Source organism: Panthera leo, chromosome F2, assembly GCF_018350215.1.
Source record: "Panthera leo isolate Ple1 chromosome F2, P.leo_Ple1_pat1.1, whole genome shotgun sequence".
Classification (NCBI taxonomy): Eukaryota; Metazoa; Chordata; class Mammalia; order Carnivora; family Felidae; genus Panthera; species Panthera leo.
The window spans coordinates 44641813-44657804 of NC_056695.1; the positions used below are offsets into that span (position 1 = coordinate 44641813).

Here is a 15992-nt window from a genome sequence, read left to right on the forward strand (position 1 = left end):
GTGATGAGGTATAAAGTTGCAATGCTGGCCTAGCATAATATTAGACCAGGAGGAATGGCCCTAATGAAGGAAAGGGACAAGGAAAGAAAAGGACACAGAGAAAGGCTCTAGAAGTCTGTTGCAGGGTTTCTCAACCTGGACAATATTGACATTTTGGGTTGCCCAGCTCTTTGTTTTGGAGGGCTGTCCTGTGCACCGTAGAGGGTTTAGCAGCAACCCTGGCTTCTACTAACTAGATGCTCCTAGCATTCCCCCCAGATATCTCCAGACTACGAAACGGTCCTGGAGTACAAAATCATCCATAGTTAGAACCAGTGAACTTCTCTGAGCATCCTAGACACAGAGAGGTGTAGGAAAAAAACTGAAGAGAGAGAGGGACCTGAATTCAGACTCTTGAGCTATGTGTGGAAGAAGGTAATGCCTCTTGGAATGTGCTTTTCTCTCTGAACATTACTCAATGGAATGGAAATTTTAGAGTGAGCACAAGGACAAGGGCACTAGAGGTCAGAGAAGTGAGAGAAATCTGTAAATAAGAATTTCAACTTCAAGTAATCTGCCTCTGACAAAGTGATCCCTGTGTATCTTCCTAAGAGTACTGAAACTCTTTTTGTTAAGGATCTGGCTTATTACAAAGCCCATCAAGAAGCACACTGAGACAGATCTGAGCGTGGGGTGGGGAAAGGGAAGGGTTGTTGAGAAGTGGGGAAGGGCTTACCATAGCTAAACTAAACTTAAGGCAGATCAAGTTTGCCTTCTGAGCAGAGAGTAAAGACCTGAAACAAAGAAGAGGGTCACAGTGCAGCTTCTTAGCCAACTTTTCGAGGTCAGATGCCTGGGCTTCTCACTGAGGAAGGTGGCAGAACCTAGAAAGACCCTTCCCATTCCCCAGGGTTTCCAGAGGGACTTCATATGAGTAAAACCAACCTTAGGAAAGCAAAATGACATTTTATTTTCTGCCTCCTCATTTATTAAGTTGTGTGACTTGAAGAAAATCATGTGAGTTCTTTCAGTTTCTGAGCCTCTCAAATAAAATACAAATACTATATAACTCATTTCACAGGGTTGTTCTGAAGATTACATGAAACCACACGGTAAAGGCCAAGCACAAGTGTGGGCACAGCTGGCTCCTGGCCCTTCTGTCTCCCCTTCTTTTTAAAATCTCTTTCCCTTTCAGGGACGCCTGGGTGGCTCAGGCGGTTGAGCGACCGACTTTGGCTCAGGTCATGATCTCACGGTTTGTGAGTTCGAGCCCCGTGTCGGGCTCTGTGCTGACAGCTCAGAGCCTGGAGCCTGCTTCCGATTCTGTGTCTCCCTGTCTCTCTGCCCCTCTCCCACTCATGCTCTGTCTCAGAAATAAATAAACATAAAAAAATAAAATAAAAAATAAACTCTCTTTCCCTTTCAGCTCACGTATACATGCCCACATCCATGCCAGCCTGTACTGACAGAGCTTTCTGCCATCCACTCTTATATACTACATTTCCTGGCTTCTGTCATCACCTTGTTCTGGGATTTTCCTGTCTCCCCACACCCCTGATGGGGCAGTGGTACCTGTTGCTAGGTACATCAAAATTCTTTCACCTCTGGTGACGAAAGTGTGTGTGTCAGGGTGGCAAGGAGGAGGATGCAAGAAACAAGAATGTTAGTTGTGAGAACAATAAACTTTATCTTTATGACTGTATTACCCTTGGCAGTCCTGATCGACTCCACCTGATGGAGACATAAAGAATCTGTCTGTGTGATGGTGTGGGCATGTAGTTTAGCAGGAAGCCTGAGAGGCAGTTAAAGGGTCAGAAAGCATGTAAGGAGTTCAGTTTTTGGTATGTTTGGTATGTCAGAGTAAGCTCCTAGTAGACTAACTCTTTCACAGATAACAACCTTCAATTGTGGACAAAATACAAAAAGCAACTACTAATCTGGGGAGTTAACAAAAACACTTTCCCTTCCACAACAAAACATCTACCATGTTTGGGATATAACCCAAAATCACTTGACATTTCAACGTCAGGAAAATATGATCCACTCTCAAAGGAAAAGATAATCAACAGAGATCTACCTTGACATGACTCTCATAGAGAAACTGACAGGACTTTAAAGCAGCTATAATTAAACTCAGTAAGGGAAAATATGCTCATAATGAATGAAGAAATGGGAAACCTCAGCAGAGAAATAGGAAACATAACAAAGACCCACATGGAAATTTTAGAGAAACGAAACACTGAATATGTATCTGGAATGAAAGTTTACTGGATATGCTTAATAGCAGGATGGAGATGACAAAAGATCTGCTGGAAAAAGATCAATAGAAATTATCCAATTTGAAGAAGAGGGAGAAGAGACTGAAAGAGAAAAAAAGAGTTCAGGGACTTCTGGGATAATGTCAAGAGATTTAACAGATACACTGGAGTCCCAGAGGTTAGATAATGAGTGAATGGGGTGGGGGTGGGGGGATATATATACATAAAATAAAATAAAATAAAATAAAATAAAATAAAATAAAATAAAATAATAAAATAAATAAAATAAAATAAAAATAAATCTGAAGAAATAATAACCAAATACATTCTCTGAAGTTTTAGCAACAGATGCAAATTTACAGATTTAGGAAGTTCATCAACTGTAAAGAGGATTGAAAACAACAGCAATGACAAATATTTATGCCTAGGTTTGCTGAAAAACAAAACAAAAAAATCTTAAAAGAATTTTTTTTTAACATTTATTTATTTTTGACAGAGGGAGACAGAGTGTGAGTGGGGGAGGAGCAAAGAGAGGGAAACACAGAATCTGAAGCAGGCTCCAGGCTCCGATCTGTCAGCACAGAGCCCGATGCGGGACTCGAACTCACGAAACGTGAGATCATGACCTGAGGCAAAGTCGGATGCTTAACTGACTAAGCCACCCAGGCACCCAAGAAAAAAATCTTGAAAGTAGACAGAGAAAAGTGACATGTACAGGTGATGTATTAATCCCTTGTATATAACAATTTAAATCATCATAAACTTCTCTTTGAAAATATGGAGACCAGAAGACAAGTGGAACATTTTAAACATTCTGGGGGAAAAACATACTTCACTTTAAATATAAAGGCACAGATAGGTTAAAGTTAATGGACATAAATGGGGCACCTGGATGGCTCAGTCAGTTGAACATCTGACTTCAGCTCAGGTCATGATCTTACAGTTCATGGATTCAAGCCCTGCATCGAGCCTTGTGCTGACAGCTCAGAGCCTGGAGCCTGCTTCAGATTCTGTGTTTCCCTCTCTCTCTGCCCCTTCCCTGCTTGCTCTCTCTCTCTCTCTCTCTCTCTCAAAATAAATAAACATTAAAAATTAAAAAAAAAAAGAAAAAAGTTAATGGACATAAAAAGAAATAGCATGCAAACAGGAAACACAACAAGGCTGGAGTGATTGTGTTAATATTAGGAAAAAACTGTATCACCTGCCTAGCTGATACAATGTAATTAAAAAAAAAAAAAAGAAAATTCAACAGGGAACAAAAAAAGCCTCTCCAAATGTACCATGGCAATGAATTCAGACCGTATCAGACAATTCAGATGACAATGTCTCTCTATAACCATCTTGACCGGCATATATCATAATTACTACAGAGGCCGCCCAGGCATATCCAACCTTAGTATGCTTCTCACTACTGTCTCTCCACCTGGACAATGAAACTCAACAGAAATAATTATAACCACTGAGTCAGAGATTTTCCATTTGGGGGAAAGATTCAGGGTATGCTCTTGTGTCACAACTTGCTGGGGAACACAAACACATACACACACATACATAATAAAGCAAATATGGAGAATATCTGTTGAAATCTAGGTGGCTAATGTGTGTTCACTGTATTAACTTTCAGCTTTAAAAAAAGTTCGACAATAAGAAAATATTGAAGGAAAATTACCTTCAAGAACTTTACTCAAGGGGCGCCTGGGTGGCGCAGTCGGTTAAGCGTCCGACTTCAGCCAGGTCACGATCTCGCGGTCCGTGAGTTCGAGCCCCGCGTCGGGCTCTGGGCTGATGGCTCGGAGCCTGGAGCCTGTTTCCGATTCTGTGTCTCCCTCTCTCTCTGCCCCTCCCCTGTTCATGCTCTGTCTCTCTCTGTCCCAAAAATAAATAAAAAACGTTGAAAAAAAAAAATTAAAAAAAAAAAAAAAAAAAAGAACTTTACTCAAGATACATTCTCCTGTCTTTCCTTCATATTTTGATATATTGTTTTTGGGGAGAGGGGAAGTCAGGGTACTGGCTATATATTGTGGAAAAAAAAAACAAAAAACCATCACATGAATTTGGTATACTTCAACCATGGCTAGAAAATCCACATGGATAAGTACTGTCAGAATTTATGTTAAAAGTTTTCGGGGCTCCTGGGTGGCTCAGTCGGTTAAGTGTCCGACTTCGGCTCAGGTCATGATCTCACGGTCCGTGAGTTTGAGCCCCGCGTCGGGCTCTGTGCTGACAGCTCAGAGCCTGGAGCCTGCTTCAGATTCTGTGTCTCCCTCTCTCTCTGCCCCTCCCCTGCTCATGCTCTCTCTCTGTCTCAAAAATAAAAAACATTAAAAAAAAATTAAAAAAAAATTTCTGTCTCAAGGTTATAAAGTCTAAGAGTCTTACACCAAGTTCTTAAACATCCAAGATAGTTATCAGGCATTCATTAGACAAATATTCCTTGAAACCTACTATGTGATAGATCAAGGAAGAGACAATAACCAAACATATGTAAGATGTTGCTGGGTAGTGTTAAGTGCCAATAGGGTAAGGGAACAGAAAGACTGGAAAAGTGACCTAAATGAAGTGAGAGAATATCAGTGAGAAGAAGAGTACTCCAGGCAGCATCAGCCAAAGCACAGGCCTCAGAGAAGTACACTTGACTTTACTTGAAGTTCAGCAAGAAGACCAGCACAGATGAAGCAAAGTGAGCAAAAAGAGTGGGCGGAAACGAGGCCAGAGAAGTGGCTGGGTGCCAGAACATGAATGGAACCAATAGGCCATAATAAAGACCTCATATTTTACTCTGTGATGGAGAGGTTCTGGTGTGTTTTAAGCGAAAGGGTGACATAATTTGATCTATATTTAAAATGAATCAATCTGGTTCCAGAATGAAGGACAAAATGTGGGGAGTTAGGAATGGAAGCAGAGAGAAAAATCCGGAGATCAATTGGCTGTTGCCAAATATAACCCACAATGAGTGAAAAATGCATAAAGAATTTCTCTTAACTAACCCCTCCTTCAAAGGCAGGAAAATACATAAGGGCAGGGAGTAAATATTGTATACTTATCAATTACTAACTAAGGCTCAATTACCAGTCTGTATTGGTTTGACTAAGGAAGGGGGAACCATCTGGGAGAATTATTGGCCAGAATACATTTGATATTTTTTAAATAATGGAATGAAGATTTGAAAATCAGTCTTCTCCTGTATTTGTCAGCTAGTCCTTCCACACTAAAAAATTAAAAAGTCACTGAAGTATAATATTTATTCAACTGAAGCCACACATTTCTCATACCTCCCTTTTGCTAGCATCAAAGATTATCTTAAAAGGTCATGAAGGAATTCGAATTCAAGGTTTTTCCTGCCTGCCCCATCCCAACACTTTAAATAAATGTAAACCTATCCTAACATCCTTTCATCTATAGCATTCATCTTCTCAAGGAGCTCTAAAACAAAACACTCTGCAGGTGGATTTCTGACATGCAAATCTTACAGATAATATATACAGCATTCTTTCACATCAGTTATGTACTTTTAAAACATTATTTTTCTCCCTGAACAGAAATAAAACAAAGGGTTTTATTTATTTATTTATTTATTTATTTATTTAAACATTTATTTATTTTTGAGACAGAGAGAGACAGAGCATGAATGGGGGAGGGTCAGAGAGAGGGAGACACAGAATCTGAAACAGGCTCCAGGCTCTGAGCTGTCAGCACAGTGCCCGACGCGGGGCTTGAACTCACGGACTGCGAGATCATGACCTGAGCTGAAGCCGGCCGCTTAACCGACTGAGCCACCCAGGCGCCCCAAAACAAAGGGTTTTAAATCCTAACAGCAATTAAGGTCAAATCTAAATGTTTTCAAGACAATTTTACATTGCTTTTTAAAAATGTTCTTCATTTAAATTTTATTTTTTTTTATTAAAAAAAATTTTTTTTTTTTAATTTGAGAGAAAGCGACTGTGCACGTACATGGGAGGGGCAGAGGAAGAGAGAGAATTTCAAGCTCCACACTCAGTGCAGAGCCCGACTTGCAGCTCATTCCCACGACTCTGGGATCATGACCTGAGCTGAAATCAAGAGTGGGACGCTCAACCAACTGAGCCACCCAGGGGCCCCTCTTCATTTAAAATTTAAATCAGGGGGATCCTGGGTGGCTCAGTGGGTTAAGCATCCGACTTCGGCTCAGATCATGATCTCATGGCTCATGAGTTCCAGCCCCGTGTCGGGCTCTGTGCTGACAGCTCAGAGCCTGGAGCCTGCTTCAGATTCTGTGTCTCCCTCTTTTTCTGCCCCTCCCCTGCTTGCACTCTCTATCTCAAAAAATAAATAAAAACATTTAAAAACTTAAAAAAAAAATTTAAATCAGAATGCCAAATAAGAGACAGTTCAGATGTTTTCATAAATGCTGTGAGGAAATTATATAAAGATCAAGGTGAAATATATAATAAAATGTAACAATCTGTAGTTGAGGGCAGTTGACTGCCAATGCCTAGAATGGGTAGATCACTGCATCCCCTTATGAGATGGCTCTCAGGAGTTAAGTCTCAACATTTGCTGAGCAGTGATTCAAGAACCAATACTCAAACAGCACCGCCTTAGATTATTCTGTGCGTGACCTCTCTCTAACTGCTTAGTGCCTAACTCTCCACACATGCCAAACAGAGAAGAATAACTGTTAGCCACCTCTCAGCAATTCTAAAAGATTTAACGAGACAAGGGAGCCAGACCTCCGTGGTGAGTCAATTATTCCCTGGGTGGAAGTCATGTTATTTGTGAGGTGCTGTAACTCTACGGATAATAGACTGTTGTACAAGCATTACAAATAGCTATTCTTGATTCCCAAGTGTTTACATTAAAGCTTTCAGATTAATGCACTCACCAAGTAACAAATAGTCCAATGTTTTATAAAAAAGTTGAGTTTGACGGAATGAAATCATCAAAAAGATTTTATAATGTTGTTTCTCTTCTGACTCTTAATAAGAGAGAGTACACCAATCTTTTAGGACAAATGGGTTTAAAGGAATAGACAGATAAGGAGGAATGGAAGGTTTCTAACTGAATCCAGACCTGTTAAAATAGCCTGGTACCATGAACTACAGTATTTAATTGAGCCAAGTCCGGAGTCCACTAATTTCAGCTTGCCCAAGGCAAGGTTAGGGTACTGCTCTGGAAAGAAAAGATGTGGGTCTGCTAACAACATATGCTTCGACTCTTAAAAAGAAATGTGGCCCAATATTAATTGACAGTGATTAATACAACACACATAAATAAAGGCAATAACAAACACTTAAATTTGGATTAGAGAAGTCACAGGCTCTTTAAATAGTTCACACAGGATGGTCATGCTCTCATAAGTTAAAATGGATAAAATTGATTTTTTACACCAGATTAGCCACACAATATTAATCATATGAAATATTTCCCTGAAAGTCTTGGCACGAAAATGGGCCAATGTGTTCTGTTGTGCATATTTTTTCCAAAGTAAATTTAGATGGGGGAAAAACTTTAGAAAGTAATCACAAATTTCAAAATCAATAAATTCAAATTGTTTTTAAGGCGGTGAATGCACTGGCCTGCCAAATGCTGCAGGAAATTGATGTACAATCTGTCTGGCAACTGGACCATGTGAAAAAATTTTAGGAACGACCTTAAAATAACCAAGCCTCTGAAGCCTCAACAAAACTTGTTTTAGTAAGACCATTTTCCTGGTTCATAAAAAAGATAAGGAAGCAAGGGGTGGGATAACCAATTTAATTTAGGGTGTGGTGAATTATCTTATCTTTAATTGGTACTTTCAATTTGGGCCTGGGCTCAGAAGAAAGGTTTACCATTGTCATTAAGACCAGCTACTCCGTGGCATGAAAATTAAATTATCCATTAGAACCCAGGAGTGTGTTTGAAAATAAAGGCCAAGGAAGCTCCAAAAAAATGAAGATTGCTATCTCTGTTCAGTGAAAATTAGTTAGTTTCTTACTACCTTTTAAAACTGCCTCTACTGTTCTGGCCTTGAGTGGTTCAGACTGAATGGGAAGAGTTAGTTTCCCAACACAGGAGCCACTATGCCTTAAATATTTAATGCAGCCCACTTTATCCTAAGTCCTACAAGTTTTCAAAAGCACCAGGAAATACTTATTGAAAGAAAATAATTTCCTTCTACAAAAACTGGGAGGGAATGTCAAATTTTCTCTTTAAAAACAGTTTCAGTTTGATACGAAAAGTATCATTTAATACTATGAGCAGAGCCACTAACATTTTACTTTACCGTTCACTCAAAAATTACAAAGACAGTACAAATTTAATGAAAATATTCAAATAATACCAATGCAAAATGCACTAAACAGTGAAAGTCCACTTCTCACGCTCCACTCTCAACCTCTTAACTCATAACGAAAGCTGATGTATTGTATAACTTCCAGACCTTTTCCCAACATACACACACAAATATTTTTACAAAAGCAGAATCATTTTTCTGTCCTACAACTTGTTTTTATTGCACTAGAGAGTGTACCATGAACAGTCTTCTGTATCTGTACACATAAATCTGCCACTTTGCTTTTAGTGGAGGTAGACACATACACACGCGCACACGCATTTATTGCGAAGTTCTTACAACTGTTCATTTGTTCACTCTACAAACCTTTACTGAATGCCTAACCATGCTTCAGGCACGGTGCTATGCTGGGCATGATAACTACTGGGGGCGGGGGGAAAGCAACTGCAGGTGCTACTAATATAAATTGGGGTGCGGGGGGCTCTCTTAGAGGAAGTACACCTAAGATTGGTTTGAAAGAGTGGATAACAGCTAGGTAAAGAAGTGAACAGTCCACATTAAATTAGAACCAAAAAAATGTAACTTCATGGACTTTTTACACCAATATATGTACTTCCATGTGAATCAACTATTTCACCATACTTTAGTGTCTCTTTCAAAGTAAATATAAAGAAAATAACACTGAAACTAGATTTTCAATAGCGCAATTAATGATTTATTTAAATGATTTATTTAAAATATATTATGGAAAATATAAGCTTTAAAAATTTAAGACCCTGTTTTTATATACACGTGTAATATATACATACATATGCACACACACACATACACAAACTGTAATTATAGCATACTAAATACTGAAGAATAAAATAAATTTGATTTTTTTTTCATTCTTAACAAAAGCAAACCTAGTCATTTTATTTACCTGGAAGAATTTTATTTATAAATCCAATACTTTAGTGTTAGGTCAAGAAACAATCCATATTCAATTAGTCAATTTGAATTTTACATAGAACCATTATTATTGCCCTGGAAGTCAGACTCATTTTAGCCACCCAAGATTTTATGGAGTGTATTTTATGGACAAATTATTGTATGAAACTGTGGAATATAGTCAACTGAAGTTATAGTCCTTACTCTCGAAGGGCTTCTAATGCATTATTGGGGACATACATAGTCACAAATAAGTATAATACAAAGGCAGCACACACTGAGATTAATTCCAACTAGGGGAACTGTATAATGTTTAATGGAAGGCATAGGTTTAAGATGGGTGGAATTTCAACTAGCAAAACAGGGATGAAAAGGGTGTTCCTTAATTGCACAAACGAGCACAGGTAAAGACAAAGAAGCTGGATGTTGCCACGTGCATGGTCGGGGATAGTGAGGTTGTGGGGGAGGCTGGAATTTAGGAGCACAGAGGAAGCAGGAGTGGGAAATAAAGCTGGAGAGGTAATGGGGGCAGATCATGGAGCAGATTCATGACATATCAACAAGTTCGGCCTTTATCTTATAGGAAGTGAGGAGCCATCACAGGTATCTCAAAGGAAATGATACGATCAAAAGAATGCTGCATAAGCAGGAATGGGAAAGAAAACACAAATGGGGAGACAAAATAGGGGACCAGAGCAAAGCTCTAAGGAAGAGGTAATGAAGAGCTAAGGATGGCAGTGGTGGAAAGTGGAAGAAAGGAACACAGTGAAAGACACATTTTGGAAGCAAGGAGAAAAAGGCGAAGAACTGGGGCTCCAGGAATCCCTAGATTTGAATGTGGGCTCCTCAAGTTACTTGCTTTCTGGCGTTAGGCAAGTCGGATTCTTAAGTCATAGTTTCCTCATCTATAAAATAGGAATAATGTGCCTGCCTGTGTGAAAAAACTCTCAGAAAACCACAGGAAATTGTCTGGATAAATCATGCCCACACACTTATTTTTTCAACACCATATAATAACAAAGAATGAAATGTAGCCCATATCTGGTTGGGGAAACATATGTAAACACAGAGGAGAGGGACTGTGTAAAGGCATTAAAGACCGGGTAAAAAAGGTGAAGGGATTCAAGGAAGTTCTCATAGAGGGACATCTGAGGCAGGCTAGTCACAACTTTGAGGTGTTTTATTTTTCCTATGAATTACGAGGTTCCCCCACTTTCCCACCTGGTTCTCCGCCTCACCGTATATACTATAGTTCAACCCCCTGGGTTTTATTTGAATTTTAAAGAGTGAAAGAAAGGCAAGCCAGGAGAAAGGAGCAGAAAAAAAGGTGGAGCTAGGGGCGGAAGGGGAAAGGGAGAAAGATTAGAGGAATATGAATGAATCTTAGGCAAATATCTTCTCAGGAAATAACACTTGAAAGAAGGCCAAACAATATTCAGATTCCCAGTGTGATACAATGTCAAGGCAGCAAAACGCAAATGAAAATATCTAACGAGTTCCAGGTGGCAGTTTAGTAGGTTTTTTTTTTCTTTTCAGTACGTGACACTGGGTTGAGGTGGCTGTCAGTGTCAGTGTCCTATCTCAGCAAGTTTTAAGTTCACTTCAAACAGCAAATATACAGACTTCTCTTCAGACTGTTGGCATGCATTTGTCTACTGCTGATAAAAGCCTAAATGACTTTTTCTCAAGAAAGTAAGAGAAAAACATGGTTGCAAAGCTGCTGTCCTTAATTCTTTCATGTCTCAGGTAAATATTTACCAATGCCTACTCTGTGTAAGGAACAGGGATACAGGAGTGGGTATGATACTGATCTTGCCACTAACAGTCTCACAAAGAAATTCACTACAAAGTAGAAAGTGATAAACTTAATGAGAGGTACAGATAAACAAAATCCCAGCATAAAGGAGGGAGAGAGCACTCTGAGCTGAGAAGATCAAGGATGTGGCATTGGCAGTGGCAGAGGAGACGATGCTGTGACACTCACTTGACAAACATTTAATGAGCACACATAACATGTAAGCCACTCACTTAAAAGGCAATGGGAATGTGAGGTGATTTAGTCTAGCTCCTTCCCTGAATGCACTAGGAAATGAAAGTTCGGAGACCCAAACAGACAATTCAATTCAAACACATCATAAACACGGGTAAAATCAGAATTGATGTTTCCAGGCTGCAAGTCCAGTACTTTCTACTACTTTACTCTGTCTCCTTCAAAACCCTGTCTAAATATTTTGTGATGGACAGTGGTTACTTCAAAAAATATCCCCATTCCATTTCTGCATTAAGCCTAATTTGTTGTAAAATGCCTCTTCTAACACATAGTTAAAATTTACCTTCATTTCTAACCCGTGGCCCCCTCTGAAACTACATAGAACATACACAGTTCCATGGCCATATGACCACCACTCACATATGTGAAGACATATGTGAAGAATTCAGCTGATAATTATCATGGATTCAGTATATCACTACGTCTGAGAAGCAGGCATTGAAATTAGGAAGATCAGGATATGTAATCCAGCTTCAACATTTACTAGATGTATGATCATGAGCAAAGTTACTTAACTTTTATAATCTGTGTCCTCACGTGCAAAATAGGATGTCTACTGTCCTTCATGTCTCCCACAGAATTTAATAGCTAATAGCTATGATACAGAATTGGTACAACTTTGGGTGTAACTAAGAACACTAGAGTTTCTCTATATACATTAAGCTAGCACAGAATCATCTGAGGTGAAAAGTTACAAAACTAAGAAAAGATGGCAGTGTTCCCCTCTCTCTGTCTCCCCTCCCTGTCTCCCTCTCTCCCCCTCTCCCATTTCTCTCCTCTCTGACACAGGCCAGTTAACGAGTAACAGCTCTGAAATACTAAAGAAAAGCTAGGTAACAGTCATGGCTTCACCATAGGATGTATGCAAATAGAGTTGCTGGCAAGAGAGAAGTTTTGTTGAGATAAAATATTGAAAAATATTTCCCTATCATTTAAGGCACAAATATGCTTCTTTCCTGTTTAAATCAGAAAGAAAGATCATCAAGGGTTGGGATTCAGATACAAACATACACAGTATCTCCGATGTATCAAAGGACAGAAAACGGTACAAGGATTGCTCCCTCTATATTCATAACTTCCAAACAATGCAGTGCAAAGTTGACCGTGTTTCCTGGTTACTTACGTAGGGTATGGAGGGAGTAGAAAGGAAGAACAGGAGATTTAGAGTTGGTTCTTTTCCTACATCCAAATGTTATAAACCAGCTGGCAATGTTTCATAGCAATAACCTCACGTGGTAGGCACTGCAAGTAATTCCCCATATTTGGATAGGAAGAATGCATCAAGTCTCAAGGAATAACATACTGCTGGGGAATTTAGTGATAGACCCCAAAGAGAGACATGCAGCTCCCAGATAGGAGAAAGGAGTCAAGGACTCACCTAGATGATCTGCAGACTAGACATATAGTTTGGGTCCTCAAAATAGGGCTAAGCTAAGAAATGGAAGACGAAAATGCAGAGGAGAGGTAGCTGTCCCTCAATATCTGTTCTTTCTTCCGCAGAATAACATTTTTAGCTGAACCCATGGCCATTCCAAATAAAGACAACATTTTCCAGTCTCTCTTGCAGCTATGTACATGTGGCCCTAAGACTTAATACTGGCTAGTATTACAGGGCATCTTCCGGGTACCTTCCTCGAAAGATGGTGGGGCATGCCCTTTTTCATCCTTTTCTCCATTCTGCTGCCTGGAATGGAGATGCCTCGACCTTCGACCATGAAAATGAGAGCAGCACCCTAGAAATGGCGAGTGGTGACTTTCAAGAAGTGGGTCTCTAGACATATACATTGATTTCAATTTTTATTAAGCAATGCTGTCAAAATCCCCTTAAAACTATCTTTTACACATCTCAATTTCATCAGATTACACTCCTAGAAGTGGGTAAAAGGATATAACAACATTCTAAAGTTTTTGATACATATAGCCATACTGCTTTTCTGAAAGTTTAAGTTTACATGTGCTTCCCTCCTTTCCAGCACAATGAGTTAATCTTTTTATGATAATCTTTTCATATTAAGTTATGGGCACCATATTATAAATGCTTGTTTCTAACTTACTTGACTTTCAGTTAGTTGGTTGTTATTGTACAGAAACTTTAAATCTTCATGTAGTCAAATAAAGCCCTTTTTTAAAAGTGGTTTCTGCCTTTACTATGATACATTTAAAAAGCCTTTCCCACATCAAGATTACATACATATTCACCTACATTTCCCTATTATTTACTTTCACTGAATCTTTAATCCATATGGAATTTACTTTTTCCACAAATTTAGATAATTGTACCAACACCAGATTCAACACACTGAATAATTAATATTAGTGTATCTCTCCTCCTAATAATGAAAATTTCCACTTTTATTACATTCTGATTTTTTAAATTAGTACTAGATTATTTTAATTATTCACGTAAGTACTCACTTTTTTTTTTTTTTCTCCAGAAGTCTGTTTGGTTTATTCTTCAGGTAAACATTAGAAATACATTGTCAGGTTTGGCCAAACAAAAACAAATAAACAAAAAACCCTGAAATTTTAATTGGAATTGTATTAAATGACAGAGAAATTTGGAGCGGGTAAGGAGAATATATAAATTTATTTATTTTTAAAAAATATTTATTTTTATTTATTTTTGATAAAGAGCAGGGAGGGGCAGCAAGGGGGGGGGGGTAGTGAGGGTGGGGAGGGAGGGAGGGAGAGGGAGAGGGAGAAGGAGAGAGAGAGAGGGAGAGAGAGAGAGGGAGAGAGAGAGAGGGAGAGAGCAAGCGAATGAATGAATATATCCCAAGCAGGCTCCACGCTGTCAGTGCAGAACCCAGCATGGGGCTCAAACTCATGAACTGTGAGATCATGATCTGAGCTGAAACCAAGACACTTAACTGACTGAGTCACCCAGGAACCCCGAGAATATATAACTTTAAAACATTAATTCTTCCCATTCACAAATATGAAATATTTCTCCACTTATTAAATTGTTCTCAGGTCCTGTAGGTTCTATAGTTTGGATAGTTCTATATTTACTTAAGTTCTAGAGTTTACTTCATTATACAAATTTCTAAGTATGATTGTAGATTTTTCTGCATATTGTTACAAGTAGGATCTTTGAAAACATGCTTCTTTGTGCTGGTTTGGAAGAAACCATTTTTAAAATTTATTTGGTAACTGACCTTCTTACTGATCAGTTCTCAGCTTTTATTTATTTATTTATTTTTAAATTTTTATTTATTTTTGAGACAGAAAAAGACAGAGCATAAACAGGGGAGGGTCAGAGAGAGGGAGACACAGAATCTGAAGCAGGCTCCAGGCTCCGAGCTGTCAGCACAGAGCCTGATGCGGGGCTCAAACTCACGGAGTGTGAGATCATGACCTGAGCTGAAGTCGGACGCTCAACCGACTAAGCCACCCAGGTGCCCCATCTCAGCTTTTAATAATGCTCATAAATGTTAGTTGATTATCTAGTTTTCTAGTTAGGCAAGAATATTTTCCATTTCCTAAAGATGGGATTTCTCACCTCCTTTGCAATATTTATACCTCACTTCATTATCTTGTCTTACGGTATTAGAACTTTCAAAACAATATTAATAGAGTTAATAAAGGTAATAGCTGACACTCTTACCTTTTTTCCCCGACTTTACATTTTTTTAAAAAAAATTTTAAATGTTTATTTATAAGAGACAGAGACAGTGCAAGTGGGGAAGGGGCAGAGAGAGAGAGAGATAGAGAATCTGAAGCAGGCTCCACGCTCTGAGCTGTCAGCACAGAGCCCGACGCGGGGCTCGAACCCACCAGCCATGATGAGATCATGACCTGAGCCGAAGTTGGACAATATACTGACTGAGCCACCCAGGTGCCCCCACCAACTTTACATCATAGGGCACTTTGCTCTTTTGAGAAATACATATAGTTGCTATGTATTAGTTTTTCCCACCCCTTTTTACACTGTTCCCAATGCCGAACTATACTGTAAATTCCTTGAAGACAAAAACTGTTTTAGTAATCTTTACAATAATTGTAGCATCCAGTACAGTGTCTTGCACAGAGAAGATAAATCATTAAATCAGTGGTTCTCAAACCTAATGGATCACTGGAATCACATGGGAGCTTTACAAAAAACTTAAAGTTCCATAAACCATTTATAGACTACAAATTCTTTGTTCTCTGTCAATGGCAGAGGAAATCTAGATGTTTTAAAAGGTGGTTCTGATGATCTACCAGGTTTGAGAACCAATAGTCTAATACTTTTATCACCCCTGGAGATTCTGTTTCAGAGTCAGGGATCTGATTTTTAACAAATCTTCCTAGATCCATATAGAGGCAGGATTAGAAATTACTTAGAGAGTAATTCAGAGAAGGGATCAGAGTTGGTTTTTTTTCTCTTTATGCTTTCTACATTTTATATATATATATTTTTAAATTTTTTTTAACGTTTATTTATTTTTGAGACAGAGAGAGACAGAGAATGAACGGGGGAGGGGCAAAGAGAGAGGGAGACACAGAATCGGAGGCAGGCTCCAGGCTCCGAGCCATC

General features: G+C 38.9%; 1 protein-coding gene and 1 long non-coding RNA gene across 2 annotated transcripts in view; one reads left to right on the forward strand and one right to left on the reverse strand.

Moving 5' to 3' along the window:
• Positions 1-10299, forward strand: part of LOC122210470 — a 33128-nt gene extending 22829 nt beyond the window's left edge. The window contains exon 5 of the long non-coding RNA XR_006198077.1: positions 10007-10299. This is a non-coding gene — a long non-coding RNA (uncharacterized LOC122210470). The remainder of the gene's footprint in view (positions 1-10006) is intronic.
• Positions 1-15992, reverse strand: part of STK3 (serine/threonine kinase 3) — a 282817-nt gene that overhangs the window by 21433 nt on the left and 245392 nt on the right. The window lies entirely within an intron of this gene.